We start from the raw sequence: 16299 nt of genomic DNA on the forward strand, positions 1-16299 counted from the left end.
AAAAAGTTTTGATCCTGAGGACCTCACAGTCTCATCCAATTTTTCTGGCTCTTCAAGAGCTGTTTGAGCATAAGGAACTAAAAATAAAAAGGAGCACCATAGAGAGATTTTTGTGTGAATGCCATGTCTTTGCTCCCTGGTTCTCAGACTCTGGTAACCTTACTGTGGCAAGTTGGGAAAAAATAGGGAAAGACCTTGATTTTGCATTGGAACAGGGGACTCTAAGACCTGGGGTCCATCCAGTGTGGCATTTACTGCATAGTTGTCCTGAGGATCAAAAATGTTGTTAGGCAACTATAGAGAAGGGGAAAGCTGCCCATGAAATGCTTCAAGAGGAAAGTACAGAAAACCAGGGAAGTACAAAGGAGACAGACTCAGAAAAGACAGATATAGAGGAAGAAACAGACGAAACAGATTAAGAAGAAGAAAAGGAAAAAGTCTAAAATGGTGGACGAACTCCATAGGAGGGTCCCCTTAGCTCCTCCTCCCTGCAAAGTTGTAGAGGGAGAAAATAAAGTTTCAGGTGCAGGGGGTCCTCCTGTGGTTAACAACGGCACTGTACATGTGCAGGGTTTTCACCCGGCATCAATTGGCTAGTAATATGCTAATGAGGGAGCAGCACAATGCTAATGAGGTAATTCATGCTCCACCAATCCCTGAAGGACAATTAGCATAGCCTCTGCTGCTGTCTATATAAGGTGAGCACTCTTGCTGCTTGAGGTCCCACTGTCCCTGTTCAAGAGAGCTGTACAATAAAGGCTTGTTCGCAGAGGAATCCTGTTGCCACGGCTTCTTCTTGCGAGACATTGGGCATGCAACAACCAGGTAGTCCATTCTGTCCAGAAGTGTGGGAGCCAGTCCGCACAGAAGTGAATCTGGCCTATCCTGTTTATGTGGATGCTAATCAACAAAGGTATCATGAGCCTTTAGACTTTAAGGTGATCAAGTCCCTGAAGGAATCAGTAACACTTATGGCATTATGGCCTCATTTACCATAGCTTAGGTTGAGGTCTGACACAGATTTTGCATGACTCCTAGTGATTGGATTAAACTTACTAGGGCCTGTCTTAGACTGGGACCGTATTTGTATTGGAGAACTTGTCTTATTGAGTTTCCCAATGAACATGCTGACTCTAACTTGGCAGCAGGGCGAGGGGCAGCCAGTCTGTCTGGGATAGAGATATGCTGCTGGGTCAGGGACGCTTTGCCAATGCTCAGACAGGGTATCCAGGACAGGTTTACCAGCAGATTAAGAAGTTACAACAAAGGCATGGAAATCCTTACCTAATAAGGGAGAAGTGAGTGGAAACCTAATCAAGATCCTTCAACGACCTATGGAGCCATTCTCTGACTTTGTAGCCTGATTAGTGGAAGCAGCGGGGAGAGTCTTTGGCGACCCCGATACGGCTATGGCGTTGATTAAACAGTTGGCCTATGAACAGTGCACAAAGGAATGTCGAGCTGCTATCATTCCTTACAAGAATAAGGGACTTGAAGCTTGGATGAAGGTCTGTAGAGAAATAGGGGGACCTTTGTCTAATGCTGGACTTGTGGATGCTGTTATGCAGAAGACGCAGAGAAAAGGAGGAAGTTCAGGAGTGTGTGTTAAGTGTGATCAACAGGTGCACCTAAAAAGGCAATGTTGAGAAAGGAGAAGTCTATTCAGTACAGGAATTGGCCAACGCCCAAGGCAACAAGGTCTGTGCCACAAGTCCAAAAAGGGGAACCATTGGGCTCATGAGTGCCACTCGGTAAAAGACATCAATGGGCAGCCTCTTAGCTCGGGTTTTGGTGGAGCAGGTCCAAAAAATGGACAGCCGGTTCCAGGACACCAGGACCTACAAATATATGGGCCAGTGGAGAATCAGGACGTATAACAGAGTCACGAGATATGGCCGTCCCTTCGCCATCCGAGAGGACAAGGTGAGCCACTAAGTGCTCCACAGGACTGGATCTCTGCTCCACCAGCAGACCTGTACTAACGCCTTGAATGGGGGTCTAGTTGATAGAATCTGATTTTAAAGGACCCCTTGAACCTGGGCCAGTAGGGTTACTTATAGGGAGATCATCTACATATTTAAAAGGACTACATGTCCATCCAGGAGTTATTTACCCAGATTAAACTGGGGTAGTCAAGATCATGGTAGAATCACTGAAAGGTATTGGTACCATTTCCCCTGGGGACAGAATACCCCAAATATTACTTTTGCCTAGACTTCATGAAAGATTTGTAGCCCACTCTAGAGGGAGAGGAGAGAATGGTTTCCATTCCACAGTCCCCGACCTTACATTTTTAGCCTTGGGTTTAAACCAACGCCCAGTAATGGAGCTAAGGGTAGATGGTAAAAGGATCCTAGGAGTGTTGGATAAAGGGGCCGATAGAAGTATAATAGCTAAGAAAGATTGGCCCTCTGGAAGACCAGTACAGGCCTCATCTCAAACATTACAAGGTCTCCATTAGACAAAAGCTCCTGATATGAGGGCAAGACAACTGAGTTGGAGAGATCAGGAAGGGCATTCAGGAGTTATGCAACCCTATGGGTTGGATTTGCCCATTTCCCTTTGGGGGAGATATTTGCTGAAAGATATGGGTTTCAAATTGACCACTGAGTATTCTGAAACTTCACTAAAGATTATGAAACATATTGGCTATTTTCCTGGTATTGGAATAGGGAAACACCTGCCGGGTATGACTAACCCTATAACTGCCCAACAGAGAGAAAGGAATCAGGTCCTGGGTTTTTCCATGGGGCCACTGAAGAAGGGTTCCCATTACCTGGAAAACAGAGGAGCCGGTTTGGGTTCCTCAGTGGCTGCTTTCTTCTGAGAAGTTTGCTACAACTAAAGCTGGGTGCCAAGCTTATAAAACCATCAGTATTATCTTGGAATACCCCAATTTTTGTGTTTAAAAAGAAGTCAGGGAAATGGAGAGTGTTGCATGATTTACGAGTTATTAATGAACAGATGCAAATCATGGGCCCCAGTGCAACTCGGGCTTCCTCTTTTATCCTCTCTGCCAGACTGTTGGCCTGTTGTAGTGATTGATATAAAAGATTGCTTTTTCTCCATACCTCTTTGTCCAAGGGATAGTGAAAGATTTGCTTTTACTGTTCCATCATGCAATCATGAAGAACTTGATCAACGACTACAATGGGTAGTTTTACCACAGGGTATGGCCAATAGCCCTTCTGTGTGTCAACTTTTTGTGGGCAATGCCATTGCCCCAATAAGACAGAAGTTTCCTGCACCCAATTTTACAGATGATATCCTTTTAACTGCAAAGTATGAAGAGATTTTAGATTTAGTATATGGAAATTTAGTTAAATTGCTAGAAGGTAGGGGATTTGATTACTGCCCCAGAAAAGGTACAAAAGGGAAATTTTGTAAATTATTTAAGAACAAAACTAAGTCCTTATACCTTTATCCCCCAGAAGGTTGAATTGAGGAAAGATAATCTTAAGACTCTTAATGATTTTGAAAAATTACTCGGAGATATTAATTGGGTCAGATGTCATTTAAAATTACCAAATAATGAATTAAAACCATTGTATAATACTTTAGTTGTGGATTCGGCCTTGTAATCTCCAAGACAATTGACTGATGAAGCAAAGGAAGCTTTAGAGAAGGTTGAAAAAGGATTACAAGGCACAATTTTACATCGATGGAAGGAAAGTGCTATGCATTCTAGCCACCCACAGGCAGCACACAGTATTGTTGTGGCAAGATGGTCCTCTGCTTTGGGTTTATCCCAAGGCTTCTCCAGCTAGATCAGTAGAGTATTACCATACAGCAGTTGCATGATTAGCCCTGAATGCGATCCAACAGTGCGTACAATAATTTGTTGTTTCCCCAACCTCAATCATTGTGCCCTATACAGGTCAGCAGAGGAAGATCTTGTGTGGCACTGTGGATGATTGGGCTATATCATGCTGTGTATTCCATGGAGAGATAGATAATCATTATCCAAAACACTCTTTGCTATCCTTCTTTAAAGAACATCCCGTGATCTTTCAGTGTTCCTATATAGGGGGCGCCAAACATTTTTACAGATGGATCCAAAAATGGCTGTGGAGCTTATGTGATTAACCATCAAGAGACAATTTTGTGCCAATATCAACCCGGCTCTCCACAAATAATTGAATTCAAGATTGTGCAGGAAGTGTACAAAATTGTTCCTTTGCTCTAATTTTCTCTCTGATTCGTCATATATGTTAATGCAGTTAAGATATTAGAAGTGGCTGGCCCTATTAAAATTAGCAGCACGGTATGCCAGCTGCTGAGGGAACTTCAGGAATTGATCTGAGAAAGAGGTCACAAGTTTTTTGTCCAAAATATTAGAGCACATAAAGGTTTGCCTGCTCCTCTCAGTGAGTGAAATGATCTTGTGGATAGATGTACCCGAATGGAGTTCATATTCCTAAGCTCATCATTGGATGAAGCCCAACAGTTTCATAAACAATTTAATGGGCTTACTAAGACCTTAGAGCAGACGTTTCACTTGTCTTGAGCAGATGCTTGACAGATAGTTTTAGGATGTCAACAGTGTATCACTTTTCACCATCCCCATAGTGTAGGGGTTAATCCTAGAGGACTTTTGCCCCTAAAGGTTTGGCAAATGGATGTAACTCACATATCTGGATTTGGGAGCCTAAAATACATTCATGTTTCTGTGGATACTTGTTGAGGTGTCATTCATGCTACCCCTACGAGTGGAGAAAATGGACCCAATGTTGTTGGACACTGCCTCTAAGCCTGGGCTGCTTGGGGAAACCCTCAACACTTAAAAACTGATCGTGGCCCAGCATAAACTGCCAAATCTTTCAAATCCTTTTATAAACAGATGAATGTGCCATGACCTGCCTTATAATCCCCAACATCAATGTGTTGTTGAGCAAGCACATCGTACCTTGAAGGAATGCATAATTAAACAAAAAAGGGGAATAGGCCATGGTAGAAGCCGCAAGGAACAGATATCCTTAGCCCCTTTTATTCTTAATTTTTTTTTTTTTAATTTTGAATGATGATGGCCTTTCTGCTGCTGACCGACATCAGTGTCGGGCGGGCACATTGAAAGTTATGTGAAAGGGAAAGATGTGATCACTGGCTTATAGCATGGACCAGATCCCATGTTGGCATGGGCAAGAGGGTCTGTTTGTGTGTTTCCTCCGGATCGGCAAGATCCGTTGTGGGTCCCTGAAAGATTGACAAGGAGGTGCTACAAGAATGATGATCCTGCTGTTGCTGACACTCCTCGGTGTGACCCAAATGCTGGTTCAAACAGAGCCCTGGTGGGGGATACTACCGGTGTTCCCAAGACTCATGCCGATACGTCATGACTTTTAAGCCCACTCCTCTAATTTGGTTAAACAGTTGTCACGTTATCTTCAAGGCAATTGGGCAGGAGAATTCGACTCCTAAATGGATCAGTTACATGTAGCCATCCTGAAGATGAACTCCACACGTGCAGATGCTAGACTGGCTACAAGATTGTCATCTTGGATTGTTAATGCTATGAATCATCTGAGGGTATGGGTGGGTATGGAAACCCTAGCTGGACTCTTGCTGCTGGTCTCCCTAGTGTGCCTGTGGTTTCTATTTTAGAATGAGGTTTGTTCAGAGGTGGCACACAGTTTGCAGCCATTGAAGCAGGACAGTCCCCTCAAGCCTGTCTAAGGGTCATTCAGAAGACCTTGTTGTACCTCACGCCCGAGTATGTGTGAGTGACTGTGCACAGTGATGGGCAACCTACCTTCTATCTATGGCATGGAAACTTGTGGACAATGAGTTGTCCTAAGACTGGTTTAATGAAGAGATGATCCTAAGACACGTGGTTGGGGGGGGGGTCACCATGCTCAGTGGTTCCTTTGCCTGCTTGGTTAATTAAATAAAAGGGGGAACTATAGGCAGCGGTGTTTGGTCCGCCTCAAACATGGCACTGGTTTCCACCTTCCACCCTCCCAATGGTGCGCTCTCCTTGTAGTAAGCAGGTTCTTATTTGTCTATCCCTGCCTGGTCTGCTAGCTTCTGCATAGTGACAGCCTACCGGCATGGCCCACGTTGCTTGCTGGGATTGGCCAGCACTAGCTATTTAAGTGTGCTCCGGGGGTTCCCTAGTGTCTGAAAATTGTATCAAGGTTCCTGAGTAAAACTGCTTGAAGAAGATCTTCATTGGTCATGTCTTCCTTGTTAGTCGAGGTTGGGCATGATAAGGGACTTTGTAAATATTCCTCCATGTGTACTCAAAAATATTGTTTTCAAATTCCATTCTCTGCAATGATTTTGGTCACAAAGGGGACCCAGGTAATGAGTGAGTATAACATTGTAAATATGGTGTACCTATTTCAAATGATGAATTCCCAAATCCTTATTTTATAAAAAAAATTACCAGACATCAGGAAAGCAAAGGACAACATGGACTAATGAATTTGGTTTCTTGTCCCATTTGATATCAGTACTACACTATTGAGCTTCCAGAATTCCTATGGCCAGACTTGAGGTTTTAGGATGTTTTAACATGATTCTATCTTAAGGCAAAACATAAGATACCAGATGATGGGCAGGGAGAAGAATGGCTTGAGGAACAGTTAAACATTTACTTAAATAGGTTTATAAAAACAGGAAGGAGTATTTTTGAAATGGTCATTTGTGAATTCTATGTTCTTGACATAGGTGGGCAGAATCCATGTTAACATTCCACTTAAACACTTAGGTGTTGGAGCCATCAAATATATATATATATATATATATATATATATATATATATATATATATATATATATACACACACACACATCAGTCAAAAAAACTAGATATGATTGACGAAAGTAAGAAGTGCATTCTTCCAAGAACCAGATATAAATATTTCTTGAAAGACACAGATATAGCATGTCAAATACATAAGTTAATGCTTGTAGTAAGCCAGTGAACTGAATATGGACCTCTTTTTGGTAAATTTTGAATAAAGATAGAGGAGCTGAGGGTGTTTTCAAACCCATACTAACAACAATACCAATGACCAGAGCTTTCTCGTACTAGCCCAACATACAAAAAAAGTACATGGACTGACCTATGGCTCCAAATGCACATGTGGCTGAGATGGCCTTTTTGGGCAACATTGGAAAGAGAGGCCTTGTCCTCCACAGTTTGTCTGACAGTTCAAGGGAATTTCATGCGGCAGAAAGGCTGGTTAGAGAAGAAGGTAATGGAATGGGTAGGGATCTTATGGAAAGGAAATGGAGCAAGGAAATATTTTAAATGTATATGTAGAAACATCTACTTAAAGAAGAAAAAATTGTTAAAATATAAAAAAAAATGAATGATATAAAAGAAAAGAAAGCTGCCAAGCAATCTCACATATTGACTCAGAAATCTGAAGTGGTAGTCAGGTTAATACTAGTATAAAGACTGAGATGATGAAGTCTCAACTAGAAGCAGTTCTCTCTCCCAGATATCAGTGTCAGACACAAAGTGCCCTATAGGTTTCCAAAGCATTGAGGAGTTTAACTTGAGTTAGGGACACAATACTTGTTTTTCCCTTCTTCCTTAGGACCTTTTCTTCTTGACAAAAACAGTACAGTCATGAGCTCTCAGGAAATCAACTGTGTCCTTCATAACACTTGGTTTTGGAATAAAGAAATAAATGATATAAACCCTCTGACATCCAGCAACCATAAGATCAGGGAAGTCCAGAAGCTTCTGACAGTCTCCCAACTCCTATTTCCCTTATGTGGAAGGCTCACATCAAGGCTATCTCTTCAGAGACCCCACTCAATTCCTACCAAGGACTCACTGAGCTTTCCAAAGGACCACATATTTCTTCCTTGTTTTTTATACCAAGACAGAAGGCCAGCTTCCTTCCCCCCATCCTATCTCATCATCCACTTTGTTATCACTCTCCAATTTTCTCTGAATTAGAGGCCAATTAGTAAACCCTAGAGGTATTGAAGGATATCTGAGAGACAGTTGCAGTCATGGCAACAGTTATGACATCACAGAATAAGCCAGGGCTCTCCAGGTTACAAGAGAGTTTTCAGGGAGGGCCTAATGGTCATGTCACTGAGAAATGCCATGTCTTACATCCTGAACATCTTTCTTTACATTGACAAGATTCGAGGGTGCCCTTTCCTCGTGTGTCTCCTTTGACACGGAGGAAACCTTTATGTACTCCATCTATCTAAAGGAGAGACTTCTCTCTGCTTCACTAGTGGTTACATGTTCTGAATGCAGAAAGTTATTAAGGGGCATGGCATGGGTAAAAAAGTTTTAGGAAAATGGAGTGTAGGAGATTCTTCTAGATAATATTTTTATTCTATATATCATAGGTTCATTCTTGTGACATACAGTTCAATATTTGAGGGTTTCTCCGTTTCTCAAAGGTCAGCATTTACCTACAGACCTTGAATAGAATGAATATTGTATTTCAATTTCTTACTGTATATTGTTTGATAAGGGACTTTGTAAATATTCTTCAATGTGTACTCAAAAATTTTGTTGGCCAATTCCATTTTCTTCAATGAATTTGGTCACAAGTGACTCCAGCTATAGAGTGATTATAAAAGTGTAAATACTGTGAACCTACTACAAATGATAAACTCCCAAATCCTTATTTTATCAAAAAATTTCCAGACATCAGGAAAGCAAAGGACATTTTTCACTGTTGAATTCAGTTCTCTACTCCCATTTGATATCAGTACTAGACTACATAGCTTCCAGTTTTCCCATGGGCAGACTTGAGGGTTTAGGATGTTTCACCATGATTCTTTCTTCAGGCCAATCCTAAGATATTGGATGATGTGAAGGGAGAAACATGGCTTGAGGAACAGTAAATTATCTACTTCAATAGGTAAACACAAGAGGACTATTTGAAACTGTCATTTGTGAATTCTAGATTCTTGACATAGTTGGGCAGAACCCATGTTAACTTTCCCCTTAACCACATAGGTGTAGGAGCCAACAAAATCATAGCATATATATATATATATATATATATATATATATATATATATATATATATATATATATATATATATATCAGCCAACCTAACTAGATAAGATAGGTGAAGGTAAGAATTGCATTCTGCCAGGAATCGGAAAAAGATTTTTCCTGAGAGACAATGATACAGCATGTCAAATACAGAAGTGAATGCTAGTAAAAAACCAGTGAACTAAAAACGGACCTGCTCTTGGTAAACTTAAAAAAAGGATTAGAAGAGCTTAAGGTACTTTCAACCCCATAAGAACAACAATGCCAATGAACTAGGGCTTTCTCTTACTGTACGAATACACAAAGAAAGTACATGGACTGAGGAATGGCTCCAAATTCATATATGGCAATGGATGTAATTTTTGATCAACATTGGAAAGAGAAGCCCTTGTCCTCCCTTGTACATCTTTCAGTTCAAGGGAATGTCATGCGGGAGAAAGGCTGGTTAGAGAAAAAGGAAATGGGAATGTGTAGTGATCTTATGCTCAGGAAACTCGGAAAGGAAATAATATTTGAAATTTAAATATAGAAACATCCCGTTAAAAAAAAACAATAAAATTTGCTAAAAATAAAAAAGAAAGATATAAAAGAAAGTAAAAGCTGTCAAGTAATCACACATATTGACTCGTAAATGTGAAGTGGCAGAGTAATACTAGTGGAAAGACTGAGATGATGAAGTCTCAACTAGAAGCACTTCTGTCACGTTAATATTAGTGGCAGACAAAAAAATCACTATTGGTGTCCAAAGCATGTTGTTTACTTCGAGATAGGAACACAATATTTGTACTTCCCTTCTTCGTTAGTACCTTTCTTCTTGACAAAAACAGTAAAGGTCATGAGCTCTGGAAAACAATTGTGCTCTTCACAATACTTGGGTTTTGTAATAAAGAAATGAATGATATAAACTATTTGAATTTTAGGAACCATAAGAACAGGGAAGTTCAGATGCTTCTAAGAGACTTGCAGCTCATGATTCCCATATGTGGAAGGTTCAAAAAAGGCTATCTCTTTAGCGATCCCACACAAATCCTACCTTGGACTCACTAAGCTTTCCAAGGACCACATATGCCTTTCTTTTTTTAAAAAAAAACAAGACAGAAAGCCAGCTATTCCCCTTCTCATATCTCTTCATCTTCTTTTTTCTCACGTCCAAATAACTGTTTACTCTGAATTAGAGGCCAATTAGTAAACCCTAGAGGTAATGAAGGAACATCTGAAGATCAGTTGCAGTCACAGCAATACTTGTGACATCACAGAGGAAGCTTTGGCTCTCAAGGATACCAGAGATTTTTCATGAATGAACTAATGATGGTGTCTCTAAGACCTGCCATGGCCTATCTGCTAAAGAGCTTTCCTTACATTGACTAGATTTGAGGGTGCCCTTTCCAGGTATGTCTTCTGTGACACAGTGGAAATGTTTACATACTCCATCTCTCTAAAGCTAGTGACTTCTCTTTGCTTCATTAGTGGTTACATGCTCTGAATGGACAAAGTTATTCAGGGTCTTGGCATGGGTCGATGAGATTTAGGAACAGGAGTGTAGAAGATTCTTCTAGATAATATTTTCATTCTCAGGTTCATTCCTGTGACACAGTTCAATTTTCTTCGTTTTCTATTTTCCCAAAGGCCAGTTATTCCCTACAGACCTTTAATTGAATGCATGTGTATTTCAATTTTTATTGTATATTCCTTGATAGGTGACTTTATACATATTCCTGAATGTGTACTGAAAATTCTTTTTTCCACTTCTATTTTCTTCAATGATTTTCGCAACAAAGGCACCCAGCTCTAGAGTGATTATAACACTGTAAATTGGGTGTACCAACTTCAAGTGGTAAACACCAAATTACTATTAAATCCTAACATTTCCTCATATAAGTAAAGCATAAGACCACATGTAGTATAGAATTTGGTTCTCAGGTCCGTTTTGATCTCGGTTCTTCTGTTCCAGTGTCTCAGGGCTAGATTTGAGGTTTTTGGATGTTTTACCATGATTCTTTCTTGAGGCCAAACATAAGATAGAGAAGGATAGGAAGTGATAAGAATGGCTTCAGGACCAGGGAGACCTCATCTTCAATAGTTTCATAAGAACAGGAGGGAATCTATTTGCCAATGCAATTTGTGGATTCTACATTCTTGACCTAGTTGCACTGAATCCATGTTAAAATTCCCCCTAACTTCATAACTGTTGGAGCCACCAAAAGTATATTCATATATATCATTATATATATATATATATATATATATATATATATATGTATATGTATATGTATATATATACATATATATCATTATATATATATATATCATACGTATATCACACACACACACACACACACACACACATATATATATATATATATGGTAATCAGCCACCAAAATTAGATAAGATTTATGAAGCTAAGAAGTGCATTCTACCAGGAACTGGATATAGATATTTCCTGAGAGACACAGTTAGAGAATGTCTAATACAGAAGTGAATGTTAGTGGCAAACCAGTGAACTGAAAACGGACATCTTGTTGGTAGATTTTGAGACAGTATTACAATTGTTGAAGGTGCTGTTAACTACAAAAGAACAACATTCTCAATGACCCAGAGCTTTCTGGTACTAGACCAATATTCAAAGAATGAACATAGACAGAAATATGGCTCCAAATGCATATGTGGCAGAGGATTGCTTTTTTGGCACCAATGGAAGGAGAAGCCCTTGGTTCTACCTTGGTTTGTCTCCCAGTTTAAGGGAATGTCAAAGGGCAGAATTATGGTTAGAGAAGAAGGGATTGTGAACAGGTTGTGATTTAATGGGCAGGAAACTGAGAAAGGAAATAATATTTTAAACGTAAATATAGCCTCATCCAGTTTAAAAATCACTTAAATTGATAAAAAATTAAAAAAAGAAAGAAAGAAAAGTAAAGAAAACTTCCAACTAATCACAGTTATTTACTCAGAAATCTAAATTGGTATTCAGAGTAATACTTGTAGCAAGACAAAGATGATGAAGTCTCAACTAGAAGCACTTCTTTCTCCGAGATATCCGTGTCAGACACAAAATGCACTATAGGTATCCAAAGCTTGGAGGAGTTTACTCTGACCTGAGGACCCAATACTTGTCTTTACCTCCTTCCTTAGGACCTTTTTCTTCTGGGCAAAAAGAAAAAAAGGCCATAGATCTCAGAAAAACAACTGTGCCCTCTCAAAATTTTGCTTTGTAATTAGGAAATGAATGATATAAAACCTTTGACATCCAGGTACCATAAGAACAGGGAAGTCCAGATGCTTCTGTGAAGCTTCCAGCTCTTGATTCCCATATGTGTAAGTCTCAGATCAAGTCTATCTCTTCAGCGATACCACTCCAACCCTTCCAAGGGCTCCCTGAACTTTTCAAAGTACCACTTATTTTTCCTTTTTTTTCATACAAAGACAGAAGGTCAGCTTCTTTCTCCCCATCTCTGATCTCTTTATCCTTTCTGTTCTCACTCCCAAATGGCTGTTTACTCTGAATTAGTGGCCAATTAGCAAACCGGAGAGTTACTGAGGGAATATGTGAGAGGCAGTTCCTGTCAGGACAGTAATTGTTACATCACAGAAGAAGCTAGGGCTCTCCTAGTTACAACAAATTTGTCATGGAGGTCCTATTAATGATGTCACTGAGAACGGCCATCTCCTACATGCTAAACAGCTTTCCTTACATTTACCAGATTCGAAGGTGTCCTTTCCAGGTATGTCTCCTGTGACACACTGGAAACCTTTATGTACTCAATCTCTCTTAAGGTAGAGACTTATCTCTGCTCCACTAATGGTCACATGCTCTGAATGGGGAAAGTTAGCCAGAGGCATGGCTTGGGTCTCTAAGATCTAGGAATATGGAGTGCAGGAGATTCTACTGGATAATAATTTTATTCCCAGTTCCATTCCTCTGGCCTATAGTTCAATTTCCTCAGATATCTCTCTTTTCTAGAGGCCAATATTTTCCCTACAGACCTTTAATTGAGTGAATATTTTATTACATTTTCTTATTGTACATTCCTTGATAGTGGACTTTATATATATTGCTGAATGTGTACTCCAATGTTCTATTATCCTATTCCATTTTTTTGCTCTGATTTTAGAAAAAAGGGGGCCCAGTTCTAAAGTGAATATAATAGTGTAAATATTCTGTATCTACTTAAATGATAAACTCCTAAATCCTTATTTTATCCAAAAATTACCTGACATTAGTAAAGGAAAGGACAACATAGACTATATAATGTGGTTCTGCAGTGGCATTAGATAGCAGTACTCTAATATCTACCTTCCAGTGTTTCCATGGCCAGATTTGAGGGTTTTGGATGTTTTACCATGATTCTTTATTCAGTCCAAACATAAAGTTCATGACATGGGCTGGGAGAGGAGTGGCTTGAAGTCCAGTGAATCTTCTACTTCAGTAGGTTCATAAGAATAGGAAGGATTCTATATGGCATTGCCATTTGTGGATTCTAAAATCTTAACCTAGTAGTGCAGAATCCATGTTAAAAATCCACCAAACACCATAGCTGTACAAGGGACCAAATATATCCTCGTCATTCTGATTGGTGTGCTGTGGAAACTCAGGATTTTTTTTCTTTATTTCCATTTACCTGATGGCAAAGGATGTTGATATTCCTCATTTGAGAATTCATTGTTTAGCTCTACAGACACAGAAACACACACACACACACACACGCACACACACACACACACACACACACACACACACACACACACGCACACACACACACATTCAGCAACCAGATGTAGATAAGAGTGATGAAGCTAAGGAGTCTATGCTGCCAGTGAACTGAAAACTGACATCTTGTTTGTAGGGTTTGAAAAAGGATTAAAAGAGCTAAAGGTGCTTTCAACACCATAAGAACAGCAATGCAAATGCAACAGAGATTTCTGGTAATAAACCAATATTCAAAGACTGTACATGGAAAGAACTATGGCTCCAACTGCATATGTTGCAAAGGATGGCCTTGGGGTCACCAATGGAAGGAGAAGTCATTGGGTTTGACTCCAAGTTCAAGGCAATGTCAGGGGGCAGTAAGGTGGGGTATAGAAGAAGGGGAGCAGAATTGTATAGGCTAATTATGGAAAAGAAACTGGGAAAGGAAATAACATTTGAAATTCAAATGTAGAAATATCCAGTTAAAAAAGCAATAAAATTTTATAAAAAATAAAAACAATGAAAGAAAGAAAAGAAATCTGCCAGCTAATCAAACCTATTGACTCAGAAATCTAAAGAGTCACTGTCAGAGAATGGTATTCAGAGTAATACAAGTGGAAAGACTGAGATGATGAAGTCTCAACTAGAAGCTCTTCTCCTCCAGATATCAGTGTTATAAACAAATTACACAATAGGAATCCAAAGCATGGAGGTGTTTACACTGCTGAGGAGACCATACTTTTCTTTCCTTTGTTTCTTTGAACCTTTTTCTTCAGAGCAAAAAGAGTAAAAGCCACGAGCTCTGAGAAGAACAAATGTGCCCTTCCCAACAACTGGCTTTTGTATTGAAGAAATTGATTACATAAACGCTCTGACTTCCAGGAACCATATCAAGCAGGGAAGTCCAGATGATTCTAAGAAGATCGCAGCACCTGATTCCCATGTGTGGAAGGCTCAAATAAATGCTACTACTTCTGCAATCCCACTCAATACGTACCCAAGACTCACTGAACTTTCCCATGGACCAGATTTGAGGGTGCCCTTTCCAAGAGTGTCTCCTGTGACATACTGGAAACCTTTACATATTATATATCTTTAAAGCTAGAGACTTCTCTTTGCTTCATTAGTACTTACATGTTCGGAATAGAGAATGTTGGTCAGGGGCTTGGCATGGGTAAAAAAGATCTAGGAACATGGTGTGGAGGAGAATATTCTGGATAATAATTTCACTTCCACGTCCATTCCTGTGACATACAATTCAAGTTCCTAGGTTTTCTCTGTTTCCTAAAGTCCAATATTTTCCCTCCAGACGTTAAATTGAATGAATATTGTATTACATTTTCTTATTGTACATTCTTTGAAAGAGGACTTTATATATATTCCTGAATGTGTACTCAAAAATTCTGTTTTCTAATTTTATAATTATAATTATAAAATTATAATTATAAAAATTATTAATTATAATTTTATATTTTTGTAATGATATTGGCAACAAAGTGGGCCCAGCTAAAGCATGAATATAACAATATAAATATTGTATACCTACTTCTAATGATAATGTCCCAAATCCTTATTTTATACAAAAATTACCAGCCATCAATAAAGCAAAGGAGAACATAGACCCTAGAATACGGTTCTAAATTTCTTTTAGGCTTGAAAAATTTTGCCTAGAAAGTTTTGTAGTTGTATTTGTGTCTTTATCCCTCCACTGGTGTCCTTCCGGGCTACAGGAGTTGGCCTCTTAATGTTCCATATCACCAATGTAAGTCACAGCTTCGTTAAACCCCATTGATTCGTGCGTACCTTCATTATCCTGGACTCTTTCTCTTCCTGGAGATTTCCCCTACCTCCTCATCTCTAAAAGTTCAAGATATCCTTTCCTTCTCCTGACTATCGGGTCATATCTCCTCTCCCTTCCCACACAGGATCCATTTTCCTCTTCCTTCCATCTCCCATCTAGTTCCTTCCCTCAATCGGCTTCCTAGACAATTTTATGCCCATTCTACATGAGACTCAATCCTATGCACTTGGGGCATTCTTCTTGTGTATCTTCTTTGTCTCTATGAGCTTAGTGGAGAATGTCCTGTAGTTTACGGATAATATTACTTATAATTGAGCAATTTCAAAAACCCTGCTGGATCATACTTTTATATTAGTATTCAACTTTGAAAATGATAATTTAATATGTGTGAATGTCTGGAGGAACAAATTTATGTAAAAAAAAACTTAAAACATAGATCAAATCACAGATTTTAAAAGTTGACCTAATAATAAAATTGTCTACTATCATAAAGTTTGATTATATCACAGGCAATTTTTTAAGTGCTACAATAAATTTGGCAGACAAATGATGTTTTTACCAAATAATTATGGATAATTTGACTAAGATCAAATAAGATAAATATATTATTTCCATTTTGATATCACTTGCTGGCCCTTTTCCTCAAACATGATGTATATAGCATTAAACATAATGGTATTAGATTTAAATTTTAATATTTATTTTAACCTAACCTATAAAGTAACAGGTTGTCTTATTTTATTCTTGTTGACATTCAACCTCATCCTCGCTTTTTCAGTTCTTTATTCCTTCCTGTCCTATGTCCCTCACCACTTATACTAGTCTCACTT

This window comes from Rattus norvegicus, chromosome Y, assembly GCF_021556685.1.
Source record: "Rattus norvegicus strain SHRSP/BbbUtx chromosome Y, alternate assembly SHRSP_T2T, whole genome shotgun sequence".
NCBI lineage: Eukaryota > Metazoa > Chordata > Mammalia > Rodentia > Muridae > Rattus > Rattus norvegicus.